The sequence below is a fragment of the Hyaena hyaena genome, unplaced genomic scaffold, assembly GCF_003009895.1.
Source record: "Hyaena hyaena isolate Hyena2069 unplaced genomic scaffold, ASM300989v1 scaffold_373, whole genome shotgun sequence".
Taxonomy (NCBI): domain Eukaryota; kingdom Metazoa; phylum Chordata; class Mammalia; order Carnivora; family Hyaenidae; genus Hyaena; species Hyaena hyaena.
In genome coordinates, this window is record NW_024081005.1 from 957,311 (window position 1) to 980,299 (window position 22,989).

Here is a 22,989-nt window from a genome sequence, read left to right on the forward strand (position 1 = left end):
TTCTGTGTCCACCTCTCCTTTCGTTCATTCTTTGAAGTAGCAAGACAATGAATCCCGGGCATTCAGGTAAAAAAAAATCCTGCAACAGTAAGATTCATACCAAATTCTTCTTAGGGAAAGAATCACAATATTTTGTTTCAAATTTGTGTACCAAAGCTAAAACCAACCTTCCCTTTTCTTTACCATTCAAGATGAAATAATCTCATAGAAAACTTTCTTAAATGTCCTATTCAAGGGGGTCCTGGGTGGCTCAATCTGTTGAGCATCTGACCCTTGGTTTTGGCTCAGGTCATGATCTCACAGTTTGTGAGTTCAAGCCCCATGTCAGGTTCTGAGCTGACAGCGCAGAGCCTGCTTGGGATTCTCTCTCTCCCTCTCAAAATAAATTTTAAGAAAATTTAGAAAAAAAGAAATGTCCTATTCAAGTAAGGAAGTAGGAGAGTTCAACAGTCATTTCTACCAGCTAAAGAAATGTAGAGACAGAATACTACCCCTCTTCCCTGAATTTTGTACTTATAGCAATCTCAATCATTTTAAGCAAAACCAGACTCTAGATATAAGTATAAAGGGCTCTGAATAACTCCTAGGTGGCCAAAATGAAAGTCACAAAGTCTAAGAGCTAAATCCTTTCAGTTTTATTAAGATAATTTTTACCCCCTTTGTTTTTATTGATTTCCCAATTATAGCACATCTGAAATTTACAGGGAAAAATTGCAGTTAGAGGCAAATATAGTGATAGCAACCAAAATGGCAGCTAATAGCCCACTGAGGTAAGAGAGAGGAAAATTATCAAAAGTCTGTTTAGAGGACATCAAAAGCATAGGAGTCTGTGGTCATTTCATATAAGCACCATGTAGCCTTTTTAGATGCTATTATAAGTTGTATCTTCTTAAAATTTCATTTTCTAACAGTTTTGTTGCTGGTATGTAGAAGCAAATTTATTTATTTTTTTTTTAAATGTTTTATTTATTTCGAGAGAGAGACAGAGAGACAGAGACAGAGACAGCATGAGCAGGGGAGGGCCAGAGAGAGAGGGAGTCACAGACTGAAACAGGCTCCAGGCTCTGAGCTGGCAGTCAGCACAGAGCCCGACGCGGGGCTCGAACCCACGAACCGCGAGATCATGACCTAAGCGAAAGTCGGAGGCTTAACCGACTAAGCCACCCAGGTGCCCCAAAACAAATTTATTTTTATACACCGGCTGATGTGGGAAACAAAGGCAGAAGGAAATGGCAGATAAAATTAAATTTCCTTACAACCTGCAGCCCACTAACAAATACTTGAGGCAGGCAGAATATGAGATTTCTCCAGGAACTCCCTACTGCCTTAATGTTAACACTTTGCTAGAGGGAAAAACAACCTTAGCGTGACAACAGGTAAGCATCCAGGATCCTGTGAATCTTCTTCAGCTTATGAAAACCCTTTTGGAAACTTCTCTTTGTCTTTACCTCCCCCAACTCCCAAGTACATAATCAATTTCTTCTCATAATCCCTGGGCAGCTCTTTCTGCCCATGGGTTCCATCTCTGTGCGTTAGTAAAATCACATTTTTTCACCAAATACATCTCCTTATTGGGGATTCTCACCCTCCCTCTCTCTGCACTAACCCCGCTGGTATTCTCTCTCTTTCTCTCTTCCTCTCTCTCTTAAAATAAATCAATAAACTTTTTAAAAAAAGAAGCTAGACCAAAATAAAAGTATATGCAGAGTGATGCCACTTATAGAAAATTAACAAATAGGCAAACAGATCTATGTGTTAAAAATTCAGGACACTGATTACCTTTGAGAGGGAATTAATCACTGACAGCATAAATTGGAAGAGGAAGTGCTTCCCAGTGACTAGAAATGCTCTCACTCTTTATCTGGCTAATATTTTCACATTGTGAAAATTCATAGAGCTGTATACTTACACCTTATTCATTTTTCTTTATGTATATTGTACTTCAACAAATATTTTTACAAAAGAAAAGATTAGGTAAAATATTGTTTTAAATGTGTTGTGCATTTTATCTCTGTGGTGATCAAACTATAGAGTACAAAACCGGAAGTTGTGTTAGTTCAAGTCCTACGAGAAGAAGCTGCCAACACAAGATTAAGCATGCAAGGATTTTACTCAGAGGAATGCCTGTGTGAAAGCAACTGAGTAGGAAGCCAGGGAGCCTGAGAAAGCCATAACCACCATGCAAGTCTGACTTGAGTGGAGAAAGAAAAGAAAGTTGGGCAGAAGTTGCCTACTCTCCAGTATAATCTATGAGAGGTACAAAAGGGCCACTAGGGAATCCCATGACGCCAGAGCATGGACTTGTGCTGTTATCCCTGCCACGCTCAGTCACTGGCAAAGTGCAGCAAAGGATCTCGAGCACAGCAGCTGGGCCCTTCAGTCAGTCACTCTCCCCTACGATGGAAGTGTGCAATACACATTCTCATGGCCACTACAGACGCTTCAGCGTGGTATTTTCTTTTTCCTATAAAAATAGAATTAAAAAATTATTAATTTAAAATTTAAATAAAGATTTTCATTCACTTTTAAAATTTCCACACAGTGAAATTAACTCTTTTTGACTGACATTTCTATGAGTCTTGACAAATGTATACAATCATATACAGTATTTTTCAGTTCCCTCACCCTAAAAGTTCCCTCATGATACAACTTTAAAGTCTCCCTCTCACTCCAGCCCCAGTTCCTGGCAACCACGGAATTGTTTCCTAGCCCTATAATTTTTCTTTTTCTGTGAAATAAGTGAAACCATATATTATGTGGCCTGTTGACCATTAAGGAATATCAGATTAAATCATATTCCTACATGCGTCAGTATGCATATTCATTTTTTAAATTTCTGAGCTATTTCACTGCATAAATGTACCACTCTTTTTTATGCATTCGTCAGTGGAGGCTATTTGGGTTTGCTTCCAGTTTCTGGAAATTATGGGTAATGCCACTACAAAGATTTGCATATATGTTTTTGTGTAACAGAAGTTTTTATTTTCCTAGGTAAATACCTAGAAGTAAAATTGCTGAGTCATCTGATAAGTGTGTGTTTAATGTTACAGTTTTCCAAGCAGCTCTACCATCTTTGCATTTTACCAGCAATATGGGATGGTTCTGGTTCTTCTGCATTCTTAGCAGCACTTAGAATTTGTCTATTCATTTTTTATCCATTACAATCAGTGTGTAATGCTCTCATAATGTATATGTCCCTAATGACTAATGATGTGGAACACCTTCTCATGTCTTTAGTTGCTATTCATATAAGTTTGGTGAAGTGCCTGCTTAAATCTTTTAAGTACTTTTCATGGATTAAGTACATAGTTTAATCCATGAAAAAACATCTGGTTTTTAGCCCCAGAATTTCTATGTTCAATTTTTTTTTTCTGAGTTTCAAATGTATATTTTTACTCATGAATAAAAACAAAACCTTTACAGGAGATCTTTTCACCTGTCTCCAAAATGTAACTCTAAGTGGGACTACACATTCATGTAACTTTCACATTCATTTAGTTTGCAAAAAATAACTATTTCAGGGTATTTAACCACCAGTGCAGCACAGACACTGAACAATCAAGGGGTGGACCAGCCCTAGACGAACTGCATAGTCACACCAGATACATGAACAAATAGTAGCCCTGAGTGACCAAACACATCAAAATCTTCAAAATATATATGTTTTTTGAGATGTAAACTCCATATTGAATAATTTATTTTAAGGAAATAATCAAGGATACATATAAAGATATATATTTATACACATACACATACCAACATATACATGTACAGTCAACACAGTGTTGTGATATAAGAATGTTGAGGGCTGCCTAAGTGGCACAGTCAGTTAAGTATCCGACTCTTGAATGAGGCTCAGGTTGTGATCTCACAATTTGTGAGACTGAGCTCCACACTGGGCTCCATGCTGACAGCACAAAATAGGAGCCTGCTTGGGATTACCTTTCTCTCTGCCCCTCCCCTACATGTGTTCTCTCTCTCTCTCTCTCTCAAAATAAATAAATAAACATTAAAAAGAAAAAAAAGAATGTTGAAAATAATCTAATAGTGTGGCTTTGTTGAAATAAAGCATAACGTGTTCATACAGTGGAGCATCATTATAAATGGTATGGGTCTACTATACAAAAAGAAGTATTTATGGGAAATCTCTATGAGAAAAGGCAGATCAAAAAAGATATTACTGAATGTTTCTATTTGTTAAGAATGTATATACGTATGACTGTGCATTTGAAAATACTTAACACAGAGTTAGCACTGATTATCTGTGGATAAATGTAATAAGTGGTGCTTTCCTCTTTGTATTTCTGATTTTCTATAATGAGTATTGCTTTTGTAATGGAGACGGAGGAAGGAATAAAAGCAAATCATTACAGAGAAATACAAACATCATATTTAATTATTAATAGTGATGGATGAATCATTAAAAAAAGTTAAAATGTGTTTGGTATATTTATTAAAGAAAGCAGATTCATATTAAATATTAAACTATTCTATTTAGTTGACTAAGTTTCATTTATATAGAGAAAACTTCATTCTTCAGAGCAATGCCAGATAAAGGATATGGGGTGCATTTGTGTGTGCATATTTGCATGCACACACCATGAATGTGTACGTGCCTGACTATGTGTTTTACAAAGTAAAGCTGGGACTTCCAAGACTTTTTCAGTCAGAGAGAATATCTGACCTAGATAAGGTCATGTTCTGATTCATCCTAAGGACTCCACAAGAATTACTAAAAAATATCCTTATTCTTATTTTGCTACAGACATTGAGTTCACAAAGGAATTTATGCTTTGACAGTTTCTTCCTTTGGTTTGAGTCAAAAAGACCTACTTTTATATTACAGTTACAGAAACCTTTTAGCCACAAAGCACATGTCCCAAAAACATGCTATTTCACAAAAGAATTTTTGGGCTTCGAACTGTAGCTTTCCTAGTCCATATAGCTGTGTAGATTTCTTCTCACTTAAAGCTACAAAGTTAATGCCCGGAGGACTTTATCTTCTTTATCTTTTTTTTTTAATAATCTCAGGCTTACTGACTACCTGGAGCACAGAACGAGCATTTCCCTAAACAGAAGGTATTTTCCAAGTTCTTCAAATGCACTGTACTTTCCAAAGCAATCTTAAGCAAGATAACAGCAATCTGATATACCATAAAGACTCTAATAATTTAGAAAACATGGACTAAGTTGTCAATCAGATCAGAGGCACCACCCACACTAGAGGACAAGGAAAAATCAAAAGAGAAGACATACAGGCATCATTCAAGGAATATTCTGGTTCTTTCTATTGTACCCATTGAAGGCTCTTCTGCAGCTTTCTGGTATTTTGTTAATGAATAGAAACAGTAATAAATTCCACCAGGAGCTTGAAAAAAAGATATATTTCTAGGGACACAAAAGGAAGTCTCCTTGTGAGTTATTATTATGGAGACAAAAATCAAATGCACTCAACAAAAATTGTCACATTCCCTGGAAAATGCTAACAGAAACCAAATCAGACTCTGACTCTTCCAGAACAAATAAAACTAATGCTTTGTTTTTAACATTTTATCATTGATTAGTTAATCACTAAAAGAAGAAGCATTAGTGGCATTTTTCAAATAAAATGACAACTAGAATAAGGAGTGCTAGCAGATATATTTGTTCTAATTTGAGTTGAGTATAGTAGAAATTGTTGCAATAATAACCCACATAATGTCATTTTTAAGTTCATCCAAATTCCTAAATATTTTTTTTCATATTAACTTTTCTTTAAATTTCTATTATAATTTTTTAAAATATATTATAAATATAGATAAGCTAGGGCATTGGGTAGCTCAGTCATTAAGCATCTGACTTCAGCTTAGGTCATGATCTCACGGTTCATGAGTTCAAGTCCCATACAGGGTGAGCTTGAGCCCCTCATTAGGTGAGCATAAGCCCTGCTTCTCTCTCTCTCTCTCTCTCTCTCTTTCTGTCTCTCTCCCTCTGCCCCTACTGAGATTCCTTCTCTCTCTGCCTCTCCCTCACTTGCACCCTCTCTTAAAAAGAAAAAAAAAAGTATAGGTAAGCTAATTTAACCCTCAAAACAACTACCAGATGAGTATTACTACTGTCTCTATGTCAAAGCAAAGAAAATTAAAGCACTTGGCAGTTAATTAGCTTTCTTAAAGGAACACATAATTAAGTATTAATACTTTGCTGTATTTGCTTTGAATCTTTTGTTCTTTTTGAAAATAAAATATTACATACAGATGAAGTTTCTGTTTTATCCCTCACTGATTCAATTACTCCTTATATCTCCAAAGGAATCACTATCCTAAAGAAGATATGTACCTTTCTGTTATAATATTTTACTATTGTTACATACATATGTATCCATAAACATCTAGCATTATTTTGTGTACACTATTCTACATCTTTTTTTACTCTATGTTTTTGTGATACTGCCACTTCAAATCATATAAATCAATACATTCATTAAACTGCATTATAGTAATCCATTATATTAATATAACAACTTAATTATTCCTTTTCTTAATGACAGATGTTTAGGATGTTTCAAATTTTTCAATATTGAGACAATGCCCCTGAACAGACATCCAGTTTCTAGGCAGGCATGCAAGGAGCTTAGAATAGACTTGTAGTCTATTCTAACTACAAGTAAAAAACTGAAAATCAACAACTCTTCCTAGGGCCATCAAAGAAGTAAAGTCATAGGGCAAACTGCTGGTCCCAAAACTGGAGAAATGAATTTAAAAAAATCACCATTTACCAAAGCAGAAACACATGAGCAGAAACCCCCCTGGGAATCAGTGTCAGGGTAGAAAAACCTGAACTGTAATTAAGTTTGCTGGACAAGTACTGGGACAAGTCTAAGAGTTAAAACTCCAGGGAGAGTCATTTTAGGGGACCCCATACGTTTGTACATATTAGCCTTAGGACCTTTACCAAGTTCTCACAGTGAAGATTGAAAGAAAATCCTCTCATGCTTTTTTCAGGAGGAGGAGTAAAGTAACCATTTTTAAATTACCAGAGCATTTTGGATTTTTTTGACAAATGCACCCTCAGGAGAAATTAATTTACCAGACTCTAAACTACTGGGGTTTTATCATAGTCTAATACACATGGGCAAAGGGACTACAGCCACTCAACCCCAACTCCAGCCCCTCCAGTCATCCTGCCCCACCTAGGGCAGGGGGGAAAGTTGAAATACCCCTGGGAAGTTGACAGACCAGGGGTGCAGGCTCACTAATTGACTGAGACCTAATCATAGGACTATAGAACACTTCCCTTCCCCCATACTTTACCACCCTACTGCTAAAGGTCTATTTATAGGAGTTCCTTTTAACCAGTATATCAATGTCCATCTTTTTAAAATGTAACAAACACAGTTTGAAGAGAAGGAACAAGCATCAGAACCAGATTCAGATACAACAGGAATGTTGGAATCATCAGACTATGAATTTAAAACAACTATGATGAATATGCTAAGAGATAAGAATAAACAAAATACAAGAATAGATGGGAAAGTAAGCAGAGAGATAGAAATTCTAAGTGTCAAGTATCACGCAATGACCCTAGCTATCATCTTATTTGAAAAATGCCACTAAAGCTTCTCCTTTTAGTACTTAACTGATGAAGGATAAAATGGAAAAACAAACCATTCATTTTATTTATTCTGGAGGAGTCAGAGACTGATTTGGTTTCCATCAGCATTTCCCAAGGAATGTGACAATTTTTGTTGAGCATGTTTAATTTTTATCCCCATACTTTAAAAACTCACAAGACTTCCTTTTTGTCTCTTGATTGAAATAAAAGTTCCTTAACTTTGGAAAGCATCCGAAAAGAAATGCTAGAAATCAAAAACACTATAAGAAATGAAGAATGCCTTTGATGGCCTCATTAGTAGAGTACACATAGCTGAGGGAAAAATATCTGAGCTTGAAGATATGTCAATAGAAACTGAAAAGTAAAGATTAAAAGACTAAGAACAAAACAGAGCATTCATCTGAGAACTGGGGAACAACAACGAAGTGTGCAACATATATATAATGGGGATACCAGAAGGTGAACAAAAACAGAAAGGAACAAAAACAATATTTGAAGGAATAATGATTGAGAATTTCCCCCAAATTAATGTCTGACACCCAATCATAGCTCCAGGAAGCTCAGAGAACACTGGCTAAGATAAATGCCAAAAAACAAAAAAACAAACAAAATTCACACCTAAGTATATCATATTCAAAACAAAAAATTAAAGCTAAAGAAAAAACCTTGTTATCTGTCAATTATATTTCAATTTTTAAAAAATAACAAAAAGTAAAAAATCTTGAAAGAAACCAGCAGATAAAACACTTTGCCTATGGAGAGGAACACAGGATAAGAATTACATCTGAATTCTCTTTTGAAACCATGTAAGCAAGAAGAGAGTGGAGTGAAGTATTTCAACGGTTAAAAGGGAAAAACCACCAAAATAGAATTCTGTGTCCTGTGACATTATTCTTCAAAAGTGAAGGAGAAATAAAGACTTTGTCAGAAAAATAAAAAATGAGGGAGTATGTTGCTAGTAGATCTGATTTGCAAGAAATGTTAAAAGGAGTCCTTCATAGAGACAGAAGATGGTACAGGTCAGTCACAGATCTATATAAAGAAAGGAAGAATACTGGAGAAAGAATAAGTGAACATAAATAAAAAGTTTTATTTTTCTTAATCTTAGTGAACCTAACAGAAAAGTTCAAAATAATAATATCAACAATATTTTCAATGATTCTTTATAAGTGAAATGATGACAGGGATGATACAAGGGATGGGAGTGAGGAATTAGGAATACTTGGTATATTAGAGTTCTTCAGAGAAACGGAACCAATAGGAGATACACACACACACACACACACACACACACATACACACATACACACACACACACACATCATACACACAATGAAGGACTGGCTCCCACAATTATGGAGGTTATGAAATACCAGTATCTGCCCATCTGCAAGCTGAAGACCCAGGAAAGCCTATGGTGCAATTCAGTCTGAGCCCTTAAGGCCTGGAAGCTGGGGCAGCCAACTGTGTAAATACCATCTGAGGGTAGTAAAAGATGAGCTATCTTAGTTCAATCACTGAGGCAGGGGGAGAAAAGGTAAATTCCTTGTTCCTCCAACTTTTGATCTATTCAGGCCAAGAGACTGGATGATGCCCACTCATATCGGGAAGGGCAATTACTTTATCGAGTCCATCAACTCAAATGTTACTCTTACCTGGAAACACACCCTCACAGACACATATCCAGCAAAAAATGTTTAATCTGGGCACCTTTTGACTAGTCCAGTTGAGACATAAAATTGACCATCAGATTTGGTTAATATAAAGTTCTTGCAGTACCTGCGAAGCGGTACAGTGTTATTTGAAAGTGTACTTGAATTTGTTGTAACTGTATACTGCAAATGCTAGGGCAAGCCACTAAAATAGTAAAAACATGGTAGCAAAGCCAATTTCATAGATGCCATGGGTGTCAATTGCTACATTCTTTAGAAATTCTAAGATAAAATATTTGAGAATTATATTACCTGATACATCTAATAAATTTTTTATTTAAAAAATTCCAGGGGCACCTGGGTGGCTCAGTAGGTTTAAGCATCCGACTTTGGCTCAGGTCATGACCTCATGGCTCATGAGTCTGAGCTCCACACTGGGCTCTCTGCTCAGCATGGAGCCTGCTTCAGATCCTCTGTCCGCCTCTCTCTGTCCCTTCCCTGCTCATGCATGTTCTCTCTCTCTCTCTCTCTCTCAAAAATAAATCAACATTTGTTAAAAAAAAAAATTATTAAAAACTTCCACTGTGAACATCCTTATGCATGTTTCCCCTGAAGACATGTGGATTGGAACTGTCAAGTCACAGAGTCTTCAGGGGCATCTCCCACTCTCCTAGGCATGACCACATTATTCCCCAAAGTAGCTGTACCAATCTGCCTGCACACCACCAGCAGTTCCTGCTATTGCTATCCATCTTCGTTGATCCTTCTTACCATCAAACTTTTAATATTGGAGTGTGAAATGATAATAACTCACTTTAATTTGCCCTCCCATAATCATCTTTTCATGTGTTTGTTAGCCTCAAACTTCCTCTTCTATGATTTACCTGTGCATATCTTAGCTCATTTTTCTATCAGTTTGTTTGCCTTTTTCCTTACTGATGTGTAAGAGACCTTTACATGTCCTAGGTAATAACTCTTTGTTGGTTCTATATGTTATAAATAAATATCTTTTCTCAGTTTTTGGAACTCATCTTTTCACTTATTTATGATGCATGTTAAATATTTATAACATGAACTCCTTACAAATGGAAGTATGATGCAAAAACATGCTGTATAAACCAGGCCTCTGAATTACTCCTCCCTGTGTTTACAGCTTTTGTTATTGCTATATAATTTCTTTTTCTTTAATAAAGAGCATATCTGCATAGCACACAATTCAAAATACACAAGATGATAAATATAAATAAATCTTCCTTCCTCTGTTCCCCAAGACATTCAGTTTCTCTCTCCAGATGCAAACACTAGTGCTAATTTTTTTGTATCTGTGAAGATAGACCTTATATTTATAAGCATTTATCGATATATTCTTTTTTCTACAAAAATGATATGCTACACCATTCTATTCCTTACAGTTTTCTCATAAAACATGCATCTTAGAAATACTATATATGTATATTTCTAGACAATAAATAAATAAATAATCCAATTAAAAATGGGTAGAGGATCTGAGTAGACCTTTCTACAAAGAAGACGACAGAAAAAAAGATACTCAACATCACCAGTTATCAGCATAATGCAAATCAAAACCACAATAAGATATCATTTCACACCGGTCAGAATGGCTAAAATCAGCACAAGAAACAAGTGTTCACAAAGATGTAGAGAAAAAGAAACCTTCATGCACTGTTGGTGGGAATTCAAGTGAGTACAACTACCATGGAAAACAGTATGGAGGTTTCTTAAAAACTTAAAAATAGAATTTCCATATGATCCAGTATGTCCACTACTGGGTATTTAGGCAAAGAAAATAAAAAACACTAATTCAAAAATATATAGGCACCCCTGTTTATTGCAGCATTATTCACTAGTCAAAATATGGAAGCAACCTGAGTGTCCATTGATAGATAAATGGATAAAGAAGTTGTGGTATATAAATCTTAATTCAAAACCACCAAATGGTGATCATTGACTCACATTTTTCCATTACATTTCTTTAATTATATCTCAATTTAACATTTTATAAAATGAAATTATGGGCGGTTGGGTGTCTGACTTTGGCTCAGGTCGTGATCTCGCAGTTCGTGAGTTTGAGCCCCATGCCAGGCTCTGTGCTGACAGCTCAGAGCCTGGAGCCTGCCTCAGATTCTGTGTCTCCTTTTCTCAAAAATAAATGAACATTCCATAGCAGCACTCTCCACAATAGCTAAAACATGGAAAGAGACTAAGTGTCCATCAACAGATGAATGGATCAAGAAGATGTGGTTTATCTATACCATGGAATACTACATGGCAATGAGAAACAATGAAATCTGGCCATGTGTAGCGACATGGATGGACCTTGAGGGTGTTATGCTGAGCGAAATAAGTCAGGCAGAGAAGGACAAATATCATATGTGTGCACGTATAGGAGGATTAGGAGGAACTTAACAGAGGACCAACCGGGAGAAGAAGGGGGGAAATGGTGGGGGAAGGGGAGAGAGGCAAACCATGAGAGACTCTTGAATGCTGACAAAAACTGAGGACTGATGGATGTGGGGGGGAGGAGGGATGGGCATGGAGGAGGGCACTTGTGGGGATGAGCACTGGGTGTTATGTGGAAACTAATTTGACAATAAACTATTTGTAAAGAAAAAAAATAAATGAACATTTAAAAAAAAAGAAAAGTGAAAAACTAGGAAACTTTAATATGGCATATAATCTAATTAAATAGTTTTGGGTATACTAAGTACAGTGGACTCTCCCTAACATGACCTTCAATAAGTCATCATGTCTGTACACAATCCCCTCAGTACAAAGGAAACTATAGTTTGCTTCTCAGTCAACAGAATATGGTAAAGGTAGTAAGATAATCACTCCCTTGATTAGGTTATGTTGCATGGCAAAAGTGATGGCATAGTCACTCCTATGCGGTTACATTATGTAAGACTGTCTTTCAGACTGGAAAGAGAGAGATTCTTCTGTTGACCTTAAAGAAGTATGCTGCCATACTGTAAAGAAGCCATGTGTCAAGGACTATGAGAGGCCTCTAGGAACTGAGAGTTATCTGGTTAATTGCCAGCAAAAAAAATGGAACTTCAGCCTACAACCTCATCGACCTGAATTCTGTGAAATATCACAGAAGCTTGAAAGATGACCCTGAGCCCCAGAAAGAAATGTAACCCAGCTGGTCCTTTGATTGCAATCTTGTAAAACCCTGAAAAAGGATCTAGCTATAGTATTCTTGAACTCCTAATCCAGGAAACTGTGAGATAAATAACCATGTGCTGTTTTAAGCCTCTAAATTTGTAGTAATTTGTTACAGCAACCATAAAAAGCTAATAAACTACACAAATCCTGTCCCTGAATATTACAACTATAAACAGTAAATAGCTCATAGTTTAGTAAATTTATGGTGGCACTTAGTCCTGAATGAAATATCAGTATAACATAGTTTCATTCTCTCTCTAAATTTACAGTGCTGTGAATAGGGAATTTCAGAATATCCTTTAGACACTCCGAAGCTCAAAAGTTCAACATAATTCTTTCATACCACATGTTTCAAAACCTAAGCTAAATATTATTCATCAGCATTCAGAATTTACCTAAGTTGAAGTATTTCTAAGTGTGAGTCTATTTGAAAAATAAAAGTATTATTTTAATTTTAATTGAAAAATTGGGGGAGGGGGACTGAAAGTCTTATTTTAGAGTAATTGCAATGCTTCAGTGATCTCTGCTTCTGCCTCTTCAGATGCAGAATTATAATCTCTTGGGATTATAAAATCCAGTGATTTTCTTTTTTTATGATCACAGACAAAATCACAATAGCCTACCTATAGTTATAGCTATAGCAAAGCCAGCTTTCAAGAATTTCACACAATACAGCTATATGAACACTTACAACCCAGCAGATGCATTGAAATTTGACATTCAATGTCTCAGTTTTAAGATAAATTGTTCCATCTCTTTTAAATAGAATATTAAAATGTTGGTTTACAAATAATATGTTGGCCGGCCAAACCCTTTTAATGCTTGTGGTCTTAGAACTCAAAAATAATTCTATCAAAAGTTATTTTCTTTTTCTTCTCCCACACACTGTAAGTATCTATGAAATTAGTGTCTGATGTGCTATTGGATGTAAATCCTGGTGTGTTACTTACCCTCAGCCACTCAGAGAAAAGGATCAGCTGTAGGGAGAGGGCAAGAAGGAAAGAAAAATTTCCCTCCCTCTTCCCTTTCCCTAATTCCCATTTCCTCCTTCCCTTCTGCGCATACACACACACACACACACACACAGAAATCTGAAAACTTCTTTCAGTTTGTTTCTGATATTTATTGAGAATAATCAGAGAAAGTTGGCAGAGACATTAAATTCAACACACCATAGTGAAGAATAGCGTCAGAGAATTTCCTATAAGCTGAGTATGCCTATCAAAGTAGCTTGGGTAACAAATAGCTTTTTAATTAATTTTAAAAGCTAGTTGGTTCAATATATAACTTGGGACACCCTGAAAATATCTGTGATCCATAAAAATACCTTTTTGTTGATCATGTTACCACTGAATCTAATTAGATCTTCCTTCATTTGAATATTACAAATTTTCAACTTTAAAGAGTCCTTTATGGCTTTTAGTAACAGGGCAGACTAAGGTGTACAGACTCTCCTCATGTTACCAACATAACAAAATGCTGGATAAAATATAAGCCCCAAATTAGTTTACATACTTGGATAATAATGACAAATTAGGAAGGTAAATCTCAAGTACTTGAAATGAAGCAGGAACTCAATGTCAGAGATGTAAGTAAAGAACAGAAACCATGGATCTGGAGGGAATGCCCAGGAATGATGGCACAGAAAATCAAGTCCTGAGACAGGCTTTCTACATGAAAGGAAGGAAACCTCTGGGGAAAACAAACAAGCAAACAAAATAACAATAATAATTTCAATCTAGACCTCAAGTTGAAGAAAAAAGTACCCCTTGAGTAATTAAAACCCCAAGGCTAAACCATACTTGGATAGATTTCTGAATTTAAAAAAATATATTTATTTTTTAATTGGCATAGACATACACAAATAGACAAACAGAACCTGAAAGAGATGGCAGAAAGAGATCACATATACATGGGAACTGGATATATGGCACAGATCATATTAAAAATATCAGAGGAAAAGGGATACAATAGCCAATGAATTCTGGTAGGCATTTTGATTATCTTTAAGAAAACGTAAAATAAAATAGGCCCACTGGGTGGCTCAGTCGGTTGAGTGTCTGACTCTTGATTTCAGCTCAGGTCATGATCTCATGGTTGTGAGACCAAGCCCTGCATTGGGCTCTGTGCTTAGGATTCTCTCTCCCTCTCTCTGCTCCTCCCCTGCTCATGCTCATTCTCTTTCAAAGTAAATAAACTTTAAAAAAAAGAAAGAAAAAACAAAATAATCTTAGATCTCTATCTCACACCATACCCAAAACTACATTCCAGATAGATCAAAAACATAAATACAAAAATCAAATCTTTCAAAAAGTATAGGAAAATATTTTTATGCTATTTGAATAGGAAATTATTTCTTAAACACATCAATCATAAAAGGCACGAATCACAAAGAAAGGGATTGAGAAAACTGGAATGGTAGAGTGCACCACTGTGAACATATTTGCTGCCCCTCCTACCAGATTCAACTGTGGGAGATCATATATCCTCACTCTATGTCACTTGTTTTGGCCAATGAAATGTGGGTGTGTATATAGTGATGTGTGCCACTTGCAAAGAAAAGTTAGAGAGACTTCTTGTGGGTCTACAGACTCTTTTCTCTAAGCCACAACAACCGCAGGTCCAAGATAGAAGCTGTGTCTTCATCTGTCGTATCTGAAGTGAAGATATGGAGCAGACAGAGCCTGTCAACCTATGTGAATATGAGTAAGAAATAAACTTTTGTTGCAGTAAACCCTGAGATTTGGGTTTTGTTATCAGAGCATGCTTTAACTTAAGCTGACTGAAACACTTAGCTACATTCAAATATAAAAATGCTGCATACATGTATACATACATATGTATATGTGTGTATGTATATGTAAAAGATACCACAGGCAAAAGATTAGGTATCAATATTTTCAATGTATATAATCAGCAAAAAAATTAGTATAATGAAAACATGAAGAAGTATCTAAAATCAATAATTAAAGCAAAACAACTCAAGAGAAAAAGGTCAAAGAATATGAATAGCTATATTGCAAAAATAAATAACTAAATGGTCAATAAATATACTAAAATAAACCCAACTTCGTTACTAATCAGGAACCAAAAACTGAAACAAAAAGATATACCAGCTCATGAACAACAATATAGCAAAACCTTTAGCCTAACAATATAAAGTAATACAAGAATATGGAGCACAAGAAATTTTCATAGACTGCTGGGGAAGAGGGATGGATATAAATGAGCACAGCTTTAGAGAAACAATTGACAGTATAGTGGAGCTCCAGAAACTCCACTCCTAGGTGTACACCCTAGAGAAACTCTTTGATATGTACACAATCTAAAAGGTAGACACCAAAAAGACTTTATTGTTTGTAATAGAAACAAAAAGTTAAAACACCCTGCATATCTATCTAGGGAAGAATGGATTTTGAAAAACTGAATATTCCAATAGGGTAATGCCATATAATAGTTAACAGTTTAAAATAAATGAACCAGAGAGAAATGTATCAACCTGTGCAGATCTCAAGATTCACCACTTAGTGAAAAAAAAAAGTGAGGTAGATATACTATGGATACAAATATAGACATAGATATAGATGTAGATAGACATAAACACACATATTTCATAGATACCACTGAGTAAATGTAAACTCATCAAACAATACTGTGGAGTGTGTGTGTGTGTGTACGTGTGTGTGTGTGTGTGTTTGTGTGTTTAGTGGATCATACATTAGCAGCAAAGTCTAATGATATAACAAAAAGAGATATACATGCACCTTAGCATAGTAATTAACTTTGGGGAAAAAAGGAAATGAAAGAAGTTGCAAGGTTTCACTGTATCTGTAATATGTATTTTTAATTGTTTTTGAAACAAATATGGTTTAAAATGTTGACATTTGTTAAATAAGGGGGTAAATAGTAACGATGTTGAGTTTTACTGAAGCCCTGTTATACTGGAAAACAGGGATGGTTGAAGAAATCTCCCCACCTATCCTTTTGTGTGTGGACAAAATGGCTTACTGCAAAGAACCACTGGTCCCCATGTATACCAGATAAGACTCACAGATGACCCCTTGTTTATCTTTGACATAGTCATACAAATTCTTTGCCTCATAAGTGATTAGCTGAACTGCTTGTCCCAAGTGAACAATCAGAACAAAATACGTGTTGATTCAACTGTAGTTAAGCTTCTCTCCTAGCCCCAGGTCCCTGAACTTTGGCAAGCAGACAACTTCCCCTTCACAGGTCCTTCTCAGAACAGACTGGCCTCAGGATAGGATGTTCTCTAACCTACTAGCCAGTTCTGCTAGTCTTTCATCCCATTTCCCCACCCCATTACACAAAAAAAGTCCTCTTTCGCCTGACTCTTGAGATGCCTGCAGATCTTATGGTCAAAACATTCTGTTGCAATACTCCTTTGCCCTATCTTGCAAAAATCCTCTCAAATAAAGCCTCTCGTTACTAATTTTGGATTTGTTTTTATTTGCAGTCCAGATATATGTACTTTTTTGCATTTTTAATATTTCATAATACAAAGTAGATTTTGAAGAACCCTTATTAAATAGAAAAAGTAATTGATTAAAAAGTCAAAACAGTTGAGGGCACCTGGGTGGCTCAGCCAGTTGAGCATCCCAGTCTTGATTTCAGCTCAGGTCATCTCGCAGTAGTGAGATATAGCCCCGCATTGGGCTCTGTACTGTGTATGGAGCCTACTTGTGATTCTCTTTTCCCCTCTCTATGCCACTCCCCAACTCCTGCTCGCTCTCTCTCTCTCTCTCCAAAAAACAAAAATATGTTTTATTTTTAAAGTTGAAATAGTTGTTTTTCAAAATGTGTTGATTAAAAACAGCCAAGAGGATCAAGTCATATCAACTTCCTAGTAGATGCAGGATTAAGAATTCCTGATTGACCAGGTTTGTCAGAAAACTAATATGAAATAGAAATTAAGGAACTGAGAATGTTAAATCTGGGAAAGAAAAGATTCAGAGAGCAGAAGCTGCCTTCAGATATACGAAGGGTTGTTATATGGAAAATGGAATAGGAAATTTCTTTGCGTTGACATTAAGTAGAAGTGCGATTAAAAAAAAGAAAAAGAAAAAAAAAGTGTGCTCAGTAAACAAAACCTTTAGGAAGACTTCAGCACAATCTAATAGAGAACTGTCTAATAGAGTTGTCCAAAGAGAGAATGGGGATACCTTGTGAGCCATGAGCACCTCACCAGTGCCAGTGTCCAGACTTGATCTGTATAAACACTTAGAACAGAAGTATTGAATAGTTATTGGACCATGTAACCAGACAGCTTCTGGATTCTATGGTTCTGTCCACTGGACAGAGAGCACCTGAGCAAACTTTATCTTAAGAATCAGGCCATCATTCATTGCCAAGATTTTCCAATTGCCAATAATTTCCAGTCTCGTTAAACACAAGTAGCAGGAAGAAGATAGCAAATATCTTTCTTTTTGGGAGATATATGCTTTAAGGATTTTTTTGTTAAAGAGAAGGAGCAAAATCAAAGCATCAATAAGTACAGAAATCATTCTTTCATCAGGATGGGCACATAAAAAGAAACCAAAATAACTCTCACTCCCAAACACCAGATGTAGCTAAGCTTCTGTCTTTAATGGTACAGTATCCATTTTAGAGCTTTTATAAGACTAAGTAAACTGTAAAAAAATAAATGTGAACTCTTCACCAAATTATGTGATGGCTGAATGTTAGGACAATGAGAGGCTTTTTCTGAAAAAGTCATAACAGGAAACTGAATGACTATATCAATCAATCCAACATAACCTAGACAATACAAGATTCTGGAATAGCAAAAGAAAATGATAGCTGATAATAAAAGTTAAGCCATTCTTTTAGACAAAGGAAAACACTGTTTTGCAGATTTTTCTGTCAATTATTTTCATATTCCAGCCTCCATGACCGTGAAAGCCACACAAGGGGTATAATTATATTTCACAGAAGCTGTTCTTGTTTTAAATCTGCCCTTAATATATGGCAGCCAACAGAGGAAATTATATTTAATAAGACATCTGGCTTCTAAATGAAGATGCATCCCATTTTTATTCTAAAATAATTCTAACTGGGTTTGTAATTGAAACATGAAATTGATGTCATTTGGAATTTCCTGTCCCAGAGAATTATATTTACAAGGAAAATACCAGAATATTTTCATGGTACAAGATTATGCTTTTATGACAAGTCTGTATAGATATTTTGACATTAACATCTTCTAGGAGAATTTAATTTCTTTTTATTAATGAGATTATGTTTGCTTTGTCTGAAATGAATAACAATAGGATATGTTTTATCCTATGATGTCTTTTTATTTTAATATTTATTTCCTAATCTTTTTAATCTATTTGTTTTTTCCAAAGTTAGTGGTTTTACTTATACCTGCTTCTGTTAAATAAAATTTCTTCTGTTTCTGTTTCATATCCCCTATTTTTCTCCCCCTTTCCTTTTCTCTCATCCTGTATCCTGTTCTTCTTTATTCTATCTTTGCAGCTGAAAGGCTTCATAACTGTGTGGTACCAAAGGACAAAACCAAATGTTAGTGGAAGTAGTTACTTTGCATACAGAAAATTCTCCTTTAGGGAAAGACAAAAGAAGATTAAAAAATTTATCACAGAAGATAGTTAAAAGACGAGGTGACAAAACAGTAAAAGAGTATCAAAACAAACCAAAGCAAAAGTCAGGCTACTGAATATCTAGCAATTAAAGTTAGTGGCTATTACATTTTCAAAACAAAGCAACTTACAAGATCTATTTTTACTAAAATACTTACTGATACTTTATTACTAACTAAAAATTAAAATATTTGGTACTGACAGTACAGATGCAAGAAAAATTTCATATTATGGGGAAATTATCACTAAGAAAGATTATTTCAGGTATGATCTATTCTTGCAAAATAAGAGATTAACTCGTGAACATTGAATCTAATGAAAGTCTATACACAAAGCCATCTCTTCTCACAATAATTGGTCTCTCATGTCCCCTTAAAATTATACATACAGCTATTCCTGAGTTTATCTGAAAAATAAAAATACACTTATAATTTAAAATATTATATGAAAAAGGTTGTTTCCCCCAAATATAAAACATTTTACCACATTATTTCTGTTATCATATATGTTATAATGTAGATTTTATGAAGATCAAATGGAGTATATTCGTTAGCATGTTGAAATGCAGCTGGTTCAATTAAAATGCCTGAATGAGGCTTTTTGCCTGAAGCAGAAATTGTTATATAATTACTATAATGCATCTGCTATATTTTTATTTTTATTTTTTTAACAAAGATGAACCCAGGTGATTTCTGGATAACTCTGTAATAAGAATCAAGAAGGATAATTGTAGAAACTAAAAATATATATACAATATGTGGAACTCAGAGTAATTCAAGAATTTTGCCTTTGAATAAAAGTAGTCAACTGTTTTTCAAGAGTTTAGAGATTTTGTGGTAGTTATTAAGAAAATTTCATAGAAACATTCATCAAAAATAAACCAATTGTCATAATAAACAATGTCATAATAAACTTACTGTATGTATCAAATTGAGTACAGGAAAATTAAATTAAGTTCAGGAAGACTCAAAATTGAGTTCAGGAAGTTGAAGTGCATTATATATATACATATATATATATATATATATATATATCAGCTTCTAATTTCAGCTGTTTTTAATCTTTAAATTGATGAATGTTCCAAATTAAAGACACTTCCTTTTTAGAAAAACAGAACTCAGAAGTATACAAACTTGTCTTGATAATAGGAGTTTACTTCATTTCATTTAAGTACTTTTTTCCAGTAGGCTAATATTATGTCTTTTACAATCTTATTTTCCCACAATGTTTTTAATCTAATAAAAACAACTCTAAATGTATTTATGAATCTTGTTAAGAAATCATCAAATACAATGGATTAACAGGTTTATTGAATTATCCATTTTTGAACATCTGAGAGGAGTGGGTTGGCATTTTACTCATACAATGAGGTAAAAAATAATTATAGACTACAAAGAACAGATAAAGTTGCAGAATGGAAAACAAAGTAAGATTCAGAAACATGTAGGGGTGCCTGAATGGCTCAGTTGGTTAAGTGTCCCACACTTGACTTAGGCTCAGGTCATGATCTCACAGTTAGTGAGTTTGAGCCCCACATCAGGTTCTGTGCTGACAGCATGGAGCCTACTTGGGATCCTCTCTCTCCCTCTCAATCTGCAACCTACCCCCCTCCCTGCACCTCCTGCCACTGGTGTACACATGCTCTCTTGCTCTCTCTCTCTAAATAAATAAATGAATAAACTTAACCTAGTACTTTAAACAAATGTGTAAAACATAACACAACTACACAGGGAGAAAATATTCCTTGGCAGTTTTCAGGGAAATCATGTCATATCTGATTTATTTATATTTGGTAATGTTAATACTGTTTAGACGTTTTATCTAGGACCTGTGAAAACTTTGAAGTCTTTCTAAAATGTTTTCCTTAGAAATAGTGGCCTTAAAATATGTTGAAACCACAAGCATTGTATTTTTACAATGGAGCCAAAGTGGCCATATTTTAAAAGATATTACATATCAACTGTAGATGTTACCTTACAACAAGGCAGTTAAGTTTTACAAAAAAAAGGAAATGAGTGAACCACTATGTAACTTTTCTTAATTACTAAGAATTCCACTCAAACTAGAATAAGTATAGAAAGGTGTTTTTTTTTAATTTAAAAATTAAAAATAGAAGTATTTCAAAGATGGGTGCCTGGATGGCTCAGTGGATTAAGCATCTGACTCTTGACTTCAGTTCAGGTCATGATCTCATGGTTCCTTAGTTCAAGCCCCATGTCAGGCTCTGTGCTTACAGTACAGAGCCTGCTTGGGATTTTCTCTCTCCCTCTCTCTCTCTCTGTCCCTCCCCCACTGGTGTGTTTGTGCTCTCTCTCTCTCTAAAAATAAATAAACAAACTTTAAAAAGAAAATATTTCAAGGCACTTAAAGACAGAAAGTTCAGTGAGACTAACATAGCTGAGTCTTAGAAATTGGAGAGTCAAAACTAAAAAGGATGCTGAAGACAAAGTATTGACTAACATAGTACTTGACACAGAGCTCAACTAGACATATAAATGAAGGAATAAATAAATGTGTGGACACGTTTTGACGGCTCTTCAGGAGTCTTTGTAAATACCCCCTTCTACCCTGTCATGATTTGAAGAAAACAAATGTTTGGGAATAAAGGTGATAAAACTTGCAGCCATGGGCATTAAAATCCAATTGCCATAATCTCTGCCCAAATTCAGTTTGTCAAACACAGCTTTGAAGCTGCAGGATTGTTCCTACGAGAAAGTGAGGGAGTAAAAACCTTTATCACTCTCATTCCCACCTCCAAACTTCTACAAGGTGTTTACCCCCTAATTAGTCTCCATTAAAATATTTGATGTGGTTCTCCTCCATTATTTGAGTGTTGACCTCAGCTGTGACACATAATAAACCTTATGGAAGTCTCTCTCCTGGTGCAAGTTAAGTGCTTAAGGAAGCTTATTTGTTTTCAAGGTTGAGCAACCACTTAAGTCTATTACAATGGAAAGAGTGGCTTAAAGGCAAGTATGAGCTGCCAGAAACAGGTGCCTAAGACAACAGAGCTGTCTTAAGATTTTAAGAAGGCAAAAAATTCAAATTAACCCCATGAAACCATCTGTTGAAACCTGACAAGCAAAGCAGTAAGTACATTCTGTTCAACTCTGGACTGCTTGATTCTCTACATTCTTGGCACTTTTGAGTATTTTCTTTCACTACTTTAAAGTCAAGTGGAAGTAAGTCAGGGACTTTTAGTAATTCTTTTTTTTTTTTTTAGTTTATTTATTTTTGAGACAGAACATGAGCAAGGGAGGGGCAGAGAGAGAGAGAGACACAGAATCGGAAACAGGCTCCAGGCTCTGAGCTGCCAGCACAGAACCTGATGCAGGCATCGAACCCACAAACTGGAAGATCATGACCTGAGCTGAAGTCGGACGCTCAACTGACTGAGCCACCCAGGTGCCCCCCGACTTTTAGTAATTCTAAATGAAAAGCCACAGAAAAGAACAACAGTAATAAAAGAGAAGGGGGAAATACTGCAGATTATGAGACGTCAAACTTTTCGAAGAACTTAAAATTTATTTCACAATACAATTAAGCATACTATTTCAGGGAGAGGATTCATTTTTAAAGATGTAATGCTGACCTTGTTTATTCACAAAAATTCTTACCAGCTTAAAAATAAATTATAATGGGTATTAAGGAGGGCACTTTGATGAGCACCAGGTGTTGTGTATAAGTGATGAACCACTAAATTCTGTACTTGAAACTAATATGACACTGCATGTTAGCTAACTGGAATTTAAATAAAAACTCGTAAAGAGGAGGGAAAAGAAGAAAAAATTTAATAAATTATAAAAAAGGCATTATCTTTGCTGAATTGTACATTCCTGCCTAGTTCATTTATAGGGAGATAGGGAAGATGGACATTGTTTCATAACTCTTAAATTTTCCTCTGTGCCTAACACACTGGTAAATGATTGTGAATGGTT